Below are 12,444 nucleotides of genomic sequence, written 5' to 3' on the forward strand. Positions count from 1 at the left end.
AAAAAAATTCGCATAAAAAACCGCACAAAAACGGGTTTTACTGTATAGATATAGAGAAATAGAAATGTTAAAATCTGCCATCGCAATACTGTTGTTTTAATGTTGCCAATAAAATTGAACAGGTAGCTCAGTTGGTCACGCGTCGCCTCTGACCCCAACCAAAACCAAGCCTCATTTTTGAAAAACGTTATGTGTGTCCTACTACGTTTTTGTACGCATGAGAAAATTTCAATTTCGGGAGTTCCGATCGGGCAGTCGTCGGGTGCAGACGCATTTTAGTTCGTTCTGCGTTTGGTTTTTTTTTTCGTCGTGCAACATGTTCAAACGTGTTTCGGTTTCATCCACCGTGTAAAAATGTGTCAAATGTCGGAGTATCTTCGAAAAGTATTCGCTCAGAAAGGCTAAAAGTGTTTTTTTCGTTTTCTCGCCAATTTGCCAATTCATCGAACCGGCTCAGACTTGTTCGCGTGTTTTCTCCCCATCAGTTGTGCGAAGTGCGAAGTGTTTGTGTGTGTATATGTCGTAGTGCGTTTATCACCGCGGGAGAATCAGCAGGCGTTATGCCACATCGTGAGCTAAGTGCTTCTCTCCATTCTTTTTGTGTTTTGAATTCCCCTTTTTCCCATTATAATGGGCTCGCCCAATCATTATAGCCATATCCAGAAAACATGTTTTATATAGACGGAAAAGTTTTTTGATTATCGCCCCACTCACACATGGCGTTGAAAACTATTCGTGTCGCTGTGTTCTTAATCGTCGCGCTCTCTGTGTTGTTGGGCAACGTTCCTCTCTTGGACGTGTATGTGTATGTAAGGTGGGTATTTGTTTTGTAGATGACTGATGCTTCTCCAGTTTGCGAGTAGCGAGAGCGGAGTAGTACAATGAGTTGTTGGCGGGCCTGAACCGGCCGGATGCGGCGATATTAGGTACAAGTCTTTCTGATTCTCGGGTACCATGGGCTCTCTGCTTCTAATCGTCACACGCAGTTATTTGCTATGACGTTCCTCATTGACGCGTGTGTATGTGTAGAGAGGGTGTTTGTATTGTGGAGCTAAGGGAAACTGTTCTTCTCAAGTTCTCTCTTCTCTTCTCCAGCAAGGTTCTCTTTTCTCTTACACATATATTTAACGGGTTTCATTTGGTTTGCACTGGCAGCCGCATCACTGCAATTATGTGTAGCCATTCACTTCTCGCAATTGCACACGATTCGTGCAGCCGCATTTTCGCTGCATATTGGGGAGTTTTATTTTGTTTCGTCCCAATGTAGTTATTCCATTCCTTTCTGTAGAATGGGGATTCTGAAAGTAGTTGAGGATTTGACAACGGCTTTCTCATGCAAGCAGCGAGTATCGGGAAGTCTTCTTCATCACCTGTGACATGAACCGACATGGAACGATTGAGATTGCTATGCAGTGGTGCGGAGAGGCGGTTTTTCAGATGTGCATTTTTTTTTAATTTGATTAGATGGTGTCAGCGTTTTTGCTTGCTTACTTCACTTGTCTTTGGTGTTTGTGCAAGTTTTTTTTTCTATCTTTCGAGTTCATCGCTGTTATTTTTTTTTCAATGTTTATTTTTGTTTTTTTGTTTAGGGATGTTTCAATCCATCGTTGTTTATCTGACGTATTGTGCGGATAATAGGGATCCTGATAGCGAGCCTCATTTCGCGTTGGGGACGAGATGATTTGTATGCAAGGTTAAATACACTTCGTCTCGTTTTCGCCGTGGGGTGGCGTTCGTAATCAGGCTCATGGTTTAATTATGTTAGAGATTTTTAATTTCATAATTTGAGTCAGAAGACTCTAATTTTAGTTTTCATTTGAAATAAATTAGTTAGTCGAAAGAATTTATGCATTTATATTAGTTTTTGGTTTTTCAATTCCTGCCACTAAATTGAGTTTATGAACTCAGACTATAGGTTCTTCATCCGTTTAGTGCTCTTGGTTAGCTTCTCAGGTTTCAGAAACATAACTCCCTGCCATCGTTATTAGAGTTCGATACAGAATACGCGGGATGAATAACGAAATATATCGCCCGTCTTATTGGTTCCATAGGAATTCCCTCGGTTACCTTTTCAGGTACCCCAAAGAGACTCTTCGCCGTCATGATTGAATTTAGATATGTACGTACGATAAAATAACAAAATATATAGCCAGTCCAATCATACTAACAGGTTTTCCTTTTTAGAATACCTAAAGATAATCTCTGCCGCGTGTTATGATTTTCAGAATTTTGGTTCGTCGAGTGGTCGATAGTTCGCCTATATATAATCACATCACTTACCACAGTGACTCCTAATTCTTACCTCTCCCTACTAACAACTATCCCTTCCATGATAAACGCTATAGAGGCGACCCTTCTGGCCTTCGGGCGGCGAACATCATACTAACATTCCTTCCCTTCCCCTGGTGACTGTAAGGACGTGGCCGGCGTCGTTATTGACCATTTAAAGCTCGAATCACCGAAAATTGCACAACGAGAATGATTTGCTAGTCCCAAGCGTCATTCTGTGTGTTCTTTGCGCAATTTGGTTGGTTCAAGTCAATCACGGAGAGCAACTACGAATTGTACAGTCTACCCAAGCTCAAGCTCAAGCATGAGAAAATTTCAATTTCGATTCTAGGTGAATAGGCCTAGTTCATTTCATACATGTACCTACTATTTCAATAATGATTTAAACGAATTTGGCCAAGAAAACACGCATAAATCTATCTCTTCTAGCGTAATATGGGCGAGTGACCATTTTGCCCCCCACAGGTTACCTCATCACTAAAAAAACGTTCGATTTTTCAACCTTTTTTCTAATAATGAAAAATGTACTATTTTCAATTTTCATAATAAAAATCGCTTACTATCTTGAACTACAATAAGTTGATCTACAAAATTCTTCAAAGAACGGGAATTAGTGGTATGTGGACACAGGAAATGGGCATGTTCCTTAGGGTGACCACATTCCCACCAGTTCCCCTAGCACAAAAACAGGTTTCTTCTTCTTCAATGGCACTAACGTTCCTAGAGGAACTTCGCCGTCTCAACGTAGTATTACTTGCGTCATTTTTATTAGTACTTAGTTGAGATTTCTATGCCAAATAACACGCCTTGAATGCATTCTGAGTGGCAAGTTCTAGAATACGCGTGATCATAGTGCAAGTTGGAGGAAATTTCTTTGACGAAAAATTCCCCCGACCAGAACGGGAATCGAACCCGAACACCCGGCATGTTAGTTATGACGCTAACCACTCGGCCAAGGGAGCACAAAAACAGGTTTGCCTATATTGAATTGGTCGCAGAGTTGGTGGTGAGGTTCCAGGGTACGTATATGGAAAGGTAATCTGGTCTGACTAGTGCATCAATAGTAGTGAGGCTATGACGTGTTAGCTTTGCAAGTATCATAGAGCGCTATAATAAATTTGTCTAAATAAGTTTATATCTATTCTGCCCATGATTGCATAGGAGACGTAATCGACAACACCATTAGTGTTGGGAAAACGCATTTTTGTTGTTTTTTGGCCTACAAGCATAGCCATGCAAATTTCCGATGAAATGATCTGTCCAGTTGAAGGATACTATCGTCAAAAAGATGGCCTAGGTGATATTGCGGATTATAACATATTTCTTCCATTTGGAAAACGCTTGCGTCTATTTATGCGGACAATCAATCGTTTCAATGAACATTTGTCCGCATACCTAGACGTAATCGCCAGGTTGCTCCGTTTGTAGCATTTGTATTTACAATTCCGATAATAATCAAAACGTCTCCGTCGGTAGTTTCAGTTGTTATCGGATAAAATCAAAAAGGTTTGGAAGAAATTTAGTGAAATATCTGGAAAAGGTGCTCTTGATTTGTTGCGAGTCTATGATAGTACTTTTTTCCTGAAGAATACACTGGGATATGATAAGAACAGCAGGTTCGTGTTTTTTTTATTTGATTGAATTTGTAAAGTCAATCAGCAATGTTGGTAATTTTAGCAACATGATTTACCGATATCACGATCAATCGCATAAAGATGGTGGAGTGACTTACTCCAACGGTATGAGTAAATGCTGAGTATGTGGAATAATTCAATGTTGAATCCGTGGAGCTATAATCCTAAGAACCAATTTTATTTTAATTTTACTACTGATCTGATTGTTTCATTATCTACTTGAAGATTCAAATGCAAAAATTTAGGTAATTATAACATTAGAAACCACAATTGCTTCTCTTTGTTCATCGTGTAAAGAAAATCGTAATTATATGAACAGCGTTTCAATGGTTTCTTATATTCATCTATTAGGAAACACTAAGTAATCAGACACTATCGTGACAGACATGTTTGGACTCTACAAAGAATGTGATTCAAATGTAGATTTAGCTTATAGCACATAATACTGACAATTGTTGATTTTTGAACGATGTATGAAAGCTGTATGGAACTACGTCTGTTATGCGGACAAACAGTGATTTTTCGAAAACGTTTTTTTCAAAATTGCTCAAATGTTTTCAAACAGAAAATGTTTGTTTGCATGTTGAGCAAACGTATTGCATTGTGTAGAATGTGAAACAGCGAAAAAGTCGATTTTGTTCATTCTGTCGTTTACGTCTCCTATACAAACATGGGCAGTATTGTATTTTAGCTTAATGTATATATTTATTCATTGCAGTGTAAAGATAATCTATTTAAGCCGGGTTCAGACGGTGCGAGTAAGCATACGAGTCGGTCTAGTCAGTTACTGCAGTGCAGCTACTCACACCGTGTGAACACATCATGCCAGCAAGTGTCATGTGTAATCCGGCGTGCGAGCTACTTAAAAGTTTGAATTTACTCGCACTCGCATCCCTCAAAACGTCAAAAACAGAATTTAGCGCTCGAATCAGGGTTGCCAAATGTAAAGAAATGTTTGAAAATATACTTGAATTTTATTGGAAAAACAAATAAAACCCTCATAGTTTCTAAACAAAATCGTTGTTGTTTTGTTTTGCATGCTCTAATATAGAATCATTATCAGGCACAATTTTCATTCAAAATTCACTCACAACTTGCAAAAAAAGTTTTGTTCTAAGAAACAGAATACATATTCGATTTAAAAAAGCACATTTTCATTCATTATTTTAGTTTTTGACGTGTATTTATTCCTCCTGCAAATCTACTATCATTTTCATTTCACAAATTGGTACACGAAGCTGTCGGCAAGGCGAAATAAATAAAATTAAAAAAAAATCTTTTAGACTGTCATTTATAGCATCACATACTCCCGTAATTATCTTAGCTATGGATACTTTCGAGATTCTAAAAAAAGACGGGTGGGTAATGTCAGGGACATAACCGGAGTGACGTAGGACTATACAAAGGGGACAGCTTTTGCTAAATATATTGTTTTATTTTCTTCTCCTACGTGAATACCTACCTATCTAACTGAAAAATGGATTGGTTTACTGTTGATGTTGTGTTTTTGCGTTTTTTTACAAACTTTCTCAATTTTTTCTCACTATCTTATAGTTGCTTCTTGATATTTTTCTAAAGGCTTTGTACTTATTGAATGTTCAACGCCGTTCATCTTTTGGCGTATGCACATATCGTACAATCAAAATAATGGCTATGATAGGGAATGCATAGTGGTCCTCAGCTCATTCACTATCATATATTTCACTATTGAGCACATTACCGTAGCTTAAACTGTGGTTTCGGAAACGAATGAATTGTAAGATTTGTAGTCTCCGCAAACAATGTAAATAAAAATGAAAAAGAACTGAGGTTCTGGAGACGAACTCTACGATCTGTCGAGAAATAGACGAGCTATAAGCGTTCTGAAAAACCAACAGTGAATACAGGGACGGATGACCTTCGGGTTAAAGTCCTTTAAAATAAGAACAGAGCAGCAGGAAATACATAGCTCATCATGTTGCTCCCTAGTTATTTTTCTATATAATGCAGATGTAACGTCAGTCAATTTTCAACATCAGTTATCAACCAAAGAAAGCAGTTCTTGCTACCGAGAAAATTCGTGAATGCCATCCTGCATACAATGTGTTGTAATTTGAAGCCACTTTCAATTCGGGAACCATGCATGGGTTTGCGAAAACTGAATGATCAATTTAAAAGACCCCAACCTCCAATAAATTCAAAAACAAGCATAAACAAAATAAATCAGTTCATATTATATGTCATATTATGTCAATTTAGAATGCATTGGTATTGTGAATAACTTTTAATAACTATTCTTTAAAGGGTTTAATGGCCCTAAAAAGCGCCGTGTTTTACGATGGCTGGTTTTGCCACCAAAGCAGTCTGTATAAACAAACTTTTTCCTTCTTCTACCTGCTGCCGTTTTGCGATTGCGTTTGCCACTCGCCACTCGCTGCAACTGCCTGTTGTTGTCTTGATGTCCTCGGAACCGAATGTGGTCTGTTCTGAATGCGGGTTTTCTTATCGACGCGAGCAGCTTTGCCAGCCAACTCGATCACTTCGGCGGCCGAAACTATATAACGGCGGCTAAGTGGACTGGTGCACTGATACTAACGCGCTCGGCCTAGCTACCCTTGCGGAGCAATTGGCGGATACACCTACGGTGAACTGCACACCTGCACGGTTCGAGTGGGACTTTGTCTTTCCCAAAACTTGTCCTCCTTTGTCACGTCCACACGTCCACGGTGCTGCTTGTGTTGCTTTATTGATGTGATGCGATTCAATGTGAACGATGCCATACAACCACACTGGCTCACGGGTTGAAAGAAAAAGATATATTTTTTTAGGGTCCGCGCATTTTGTACTTTAGTGGTACACGCTCACAGGATAAAGACAAATCGACAGACTCAGCCAAAAGGGGGAGTCGAACGACACGAACGAATGAGCGTTAAAAGGCAGCGATGGCAAAAAAATTATAGGAGGTTGTGTCCAACATACGACCGCATTGTTGACGTAGAACTACGCTGTTATTTTATATAAGTCGCTTGTTTATACCTTCGGATATTATTCTATAATGCTGTGAAATTTTAGAAACAACTGCTTAGTAGAATAATCTCTGAAATGATTTTTTCATTGTAGAATCAGTTGACGATAATTGATTGATGATTCATTCTTGCCCTCACAAAACAATCGTATTTTTTTTTATTAATTCGTTTATTTTTGCAGGCTCAGTAACTTAAGTTTAAAGGAGCCGAATTCTTAAATATAATTTTAAAACTATATATATAAACAATTTTCTTACATCTATGGTTAGTAAAGTGGAAAACCGATTACTCGCGGTGTACTCGAGTTTAGAAGGGTGACATATTTTTAGGAGAAGGATGGGGTATAAGAAAACTGTAACAATGTTGATGAACACTCAATTCTTAAATCTGTTTGTATATCTATAGTGTTTTTACATTTCAACTTATTATACTATTTATAGCAAGGGGACGAATTACCCGCAAAGGAAGGAAAGGAGGGTATAAGGACATAGGGACAATCACACACGAAGATCGATAGCTTTAAGGAAAACATATATATGGGACATGTAATCAAGGTCTAACCGAGCCAACACATCTCTCACCGGCACATTGGGCTGTCTTCCTCGGGCCCGAAGGGAGTTTTCTAAATTCGATCTGGCGACCAGATACACCTCGCACGACCAAACAACGTGCTCGATGTCGCGATAACCTTGGCCACAAACACAGAGATTGCTGCTGGCAAGATTGAAACGAAAGAGTAGTGCATCTAAAGAACAGTGATTGGACATGAGTCGGGAGAAGGTGCGAATAAAGTCCCGACTCAATTCCAGACTTTTGAACCACGGATTGAGGCTAACCTTAGGGATAATCGAGTGAAACCAACGGCCCAATTCATCTTCATTCCACTTGCGTTGCCAGTTAGCGATGGTATTTTTGCGGACTAAAGAATAAAATTCATTGAAGGCGATTTGACGCTGATAAATATCGCCTTCAATTGCACCTACCATTGCTAATGAGTCAGCCCTCTCATTACCCGGAATTGAGCAATGAGAAGGGACCCAGACAAAGGTAATGACGTAACAGCGTCTGGATAAAGCACTCAAAATTTTTCGTATTCTCTCAAGGAAGTACGGCGAGTGCTTTTCCGGCCTCACTGAACGGATAGCTTCGACAGAACTAAGACTATCCGTTACAATGTAATAGTGTTCAACAGGTCGTGAGGCGATGCTGTCCAGCGCCCAATGAATTGCTGCCAATTCAGCAATATACACTGAGCAAGGATTCTGAAGACTGTGTGAGGTGCTAAAAAATTCGTTGAACACTCCAAATCCTGTGGACTCATTTATAGTGGACCCATCAGTAAAGTACATATTATCACAATTGATACCCCTATATTTTTCATCGAAGATCGTTGGAGCGATCCTCGATCGTTGGTAATCTGAATATCCATGGATATCTTGCTTCATGGACAGATCAAAATTCACAGAGGAATTGATGTAGTCAGGGAAACAAACACGGTTGGGAATATACGAAGAAGGATCAACCTGCATGGAGATGAATTCATGATATGAACTCATGAATCCGGAGTGAAAATTTAGCTCGATCAGCTGCTCAAAATTTCCGATCACCAATGGGTTCATGACCTTACACCGGATGAAGAACCGAAGAGATAATAATTTGAAGCGATCTTTTAGTGGGAGTAGGCCTGCCAAAACCTCGAGACTCATGGTATGCGTTGAGGGCATACATCCCAACGCGATACGGAGACAAAGATACTGAATTCGCTCGAATTTAATGAGGTGTGTTTTGGCAGCTGATTGAAAACAGAAACTGCCATACTCCATCACTGAGAGAATAGTTGTTCGATACAACATTATAAGATCTTCGGGATGGGCTCCCCACCAGGTGCCGGTAATTGTACGGAGAAAGTTTATTCTTTGTTGGCATTTTTACTCAGATACCTAATATGGGCCCCCAAGTACATTTGGAGTCGAACCAGACCCCAAGATACTTGAATGACATAGCATGAGTGATCGGTTTACCCAAAAGTTGAAGCTTTGGTTTTGCTGGTCTATGCTTCCTAGAAAAAACCACCATCTCTGTTTTCTCCGTGGAGAATTCGATCCCTGGCCCAATGGCCCAGGTTGAAAAATTGTTCAAAGTATCTTGTAAGGGTCCTTGCAGGTCGGATTCGTTTGATCCTACGACAGACACCACTCCATCATCTGCAAGTTGTCTTAGGCTGCAATTTTGTGTAAGGCAATTGTCGATGTCGCTTACATAGAAGTTGTACAAAAGGGGGCTTAAACATGAGCCCTGGGGGAGGCCCATGCAAGAGAACCGACTTACTGCCGAATCTCCGTGAGAAAAGTTCAAATGTTTCTCACAAAGCAAGTTATATAACATATTATTCAATAGAGGCGGCAGACCCCGAGAGTGTAATTTGTCTGACAAAACCTCTATTGAAACAGAATCAAAGGCCCCCTTTATGTCCAAGAATACTGAAGCCATTTGTTTTTTTTCGGCGTAAGCCATTTGAATTTCTGAAGAAAGCACCGCAAGACAATCATTCGTCCCCTTGCCCTTGCGGAACCCATATTGTGTATCTGAGAGTAGGCCATTCGTTTCAACCCAACGATCAAGGCGAAACAAGATCATTTTCTCCAACAATTTCCGTATACAAGACAGCATTGCTATTGGGCGGTACGAATTGAAGTCGGACGCGGGTTTTCCGGGTTTTTTAATAGCTATAACTCGCACTTGTCTCCAATCATCTGGAACAATATTATGCTCCAGAAACTGATTGAATAAATTCAACAAGCGATGTTTCGCCACATCAGGGAGGTTTTTCAGCAAGTTGAACTTAATTCTATCCGATCCCGGAGCAGAATTGTTACAAGAAAGGAGAGCAAGAGAGAATTCTACCATCGAAAACTCGGAATCAAGATCGTACCTATCTTGTGGTATACCTCGAACAATTTTTTGCACAGGTGCGGAATCAGGACAAACCTTCCGTGCAAAATTAAAAATCCATCGATGTGAATATTCCTCGCTTTCATTCGATGAAGAGCGATTTCTCATGTTTCGAGCCACTTTCCATAATTTTTTCATTGACGTTTCTCGTGATAAACCTCCCACGAAATTTCGCCAATAAGCACGTTTTTTCCCTTTGATCAAATTTTTGAACTGATTCTCAAGGGCTAAATACGTTTGAAAATTTTCAGGGGTTCCACGTTTCCGAAAAGCTTCAAATGCATTCGATTTATCCTGATAAAGCTTGGAACATTGGCTATCCCACCATGGATTGGGAGGCCTTCGACGAATAGTGGAGCCTGGGATGGGTTTCGTTTGAGCGCGAACCGCGCTGTCATATATCAAACGAGAAATGAAGTTATACTCCTCCAATGGAGGCAAACCATCTCTGGAATTGATGGCTAGAGCAATCGCGTCCGCATATTTTTTCCAGTCAATGTGTCTTGTGAGGTCATATGCCATGTTTATAGATTCTGAAGAATTCGACCCAATGGTGATGGAAATTTTGATTGGCAAGTGATCACTACCGTTGGGGTCCTGGATTACATTCCACTTGCAATCTAACGATAGTGAATTCGAGCAAAGCGAGAGGTCAAGAGCACTTGGTTTAGCAGGAGGTTTAGGTACACGTGTTGTTTCCCCAGTGTTTAAAACGGTCATATTGAAGCTGTTACAAAGGTCATATATCAACAATGAACGATTGTCATCGTACTGTTCCCCCCAGGCAGTTCCGTGAGAGTTGAAGTCTCCCAAGATCAATCGTGGCTCAGGAAGGAGTGAGCACATGTCAGCAAGTTGCTTGCGGCAAACCGCAGCTCTCGGAGGCCAATACAAGCTGACAATACAGAGGTCTTTGCCTCTGATGTTTGCATGACAAGCAACAGCTTCGATCCCTCCAATAGGTGGAAGGTCAATTCGAAAAAATGAGTGGCACTTATTGATCCCCAATAGCACCCCTCCGTATCTGTCATCACGGTCCAAGCATATAATATTAAAATCGTGGAAAGAGAGATCATTTTGAGAAGAGAGCCAAGTTTCGGACAGAGCAAAAACATCACAGTTGAAGTTATGAATTAAAAATTTGAACGTATCCAATTTAGGTATAAGACTACGACAATTCCACTGTAAAACAGTGATATCTCCGACCTCTCTATTTGAATTAGACATCAAGAGAGATAATCATTGCAAGGAGGGGCCATGTTTGCATCAATTGTTGCAGAATTGTCTTTAATACTGGAAGCATTGAGATGACAATGGTTCTGATGGAGTCGGAAACATTAAAACACGTGAAGATTTGATCCACAAGGTCAGTCAACTTTATAAATCCCGATTGGGAAGTTGAGCTGGACGCAAAAAAAGGGACATTTGGGGTTTTTGATGTCCCCTCGAGTGCTGGGTCGTTCGAAGGTGAACTATTCCCACGGAAGCCAGGAGGAACCTGATTTGGCTTGTCCGCTGCACTCGATTTTCTAGGCAAGCTAACAGGGGTTTTCACCGGGGGGACTTGTTCTTGAAATTTGGGAGTGGTCACATTTTTTCCCTTTACAACAATCGTATGTCGCAATTTATTTCATGTCAATGCATTGAAAATTTACCTCGAAGGCTATTCCGGTGGCCTTTTTCGAAATTGACATAGACTCGGCTACAGTCGATTATATACATGTTGCACCAGCACCATTATTCCATATCTCGTAACTACATCAATATACCTTTGGCACCGCATGTAAACAACAACAATGACAACACTTGCAAGTATCAAATATCATGCTACATGTTATTGAGTATTGCCTCAAAGGAATCGCACCTCTAGATATCGTTCGTACAAACTAAGCGTAAACCAAGCGCCAAACAAGCGTTCACCATAGCATGCATACAGAGCCATACATTGGTGGCTTGAAACTACTAGCAATAAAAACATTTCTCATCATTTCGCGCTATTATCAAAAGAAACGCTTCTGTTTATATTACTGGCCTCGAAAAGAGTTGCATTACTTTTTCATGCTCGAGAGAAGCGCAGCTGTCACCCTTAGTGGAGGAAGTTTTGCTACTGGCAAGCAAAACCTAATCACATACAAAATTCCAGAACATTTACTTTCTTGATGACTAAACATGAGAATAATAACAACCTCAAAAACAGTAGCAATGCTTCATTATGATCAATATTAGCGCAAATGCAATCCTAGTTGAAGGCAGTTTTGCGATTGGCACGCGAACCCAAATAACTTATAACATTCCAGTAAGACATTCAAGATGCTTGGTATTCCCAAATATTTTTTTGGTGCACAACCTTAACGTCTGCTTCGCCATAACGTCAGTTTAATGCATTGATGCATTCTCAAAGGCACCAACGAAGCCCTTATGAAGACGGAAAATAAACAATGTTATCTGCTTGGAAAAAGACTGAATTATGCCACACAGCTTGTACTCTGCTGTAACACCCATCGATGCGAATTCGCTGATGAGTTTGTCAAGAGCGAACGCCTTCACCACCAGCGGGGGGAGCT

The sequence above is a fragment of the Toxorhynchites rutilus genome, chromosome 3 (genome assembly GCF_029784135.1).
Source record: "Toxorhynchites rutilus septentrionalis strain SRP chromosome 3, ASM2978413v1, whole genome shotgun sequence".
NCBI classification, from domain to species: Eukaryota; Metazoa; Arthropoda; class Insecta; order Diptera; family Culicidae; genus Toxorhynchites; species Toxorhynchites rutilus.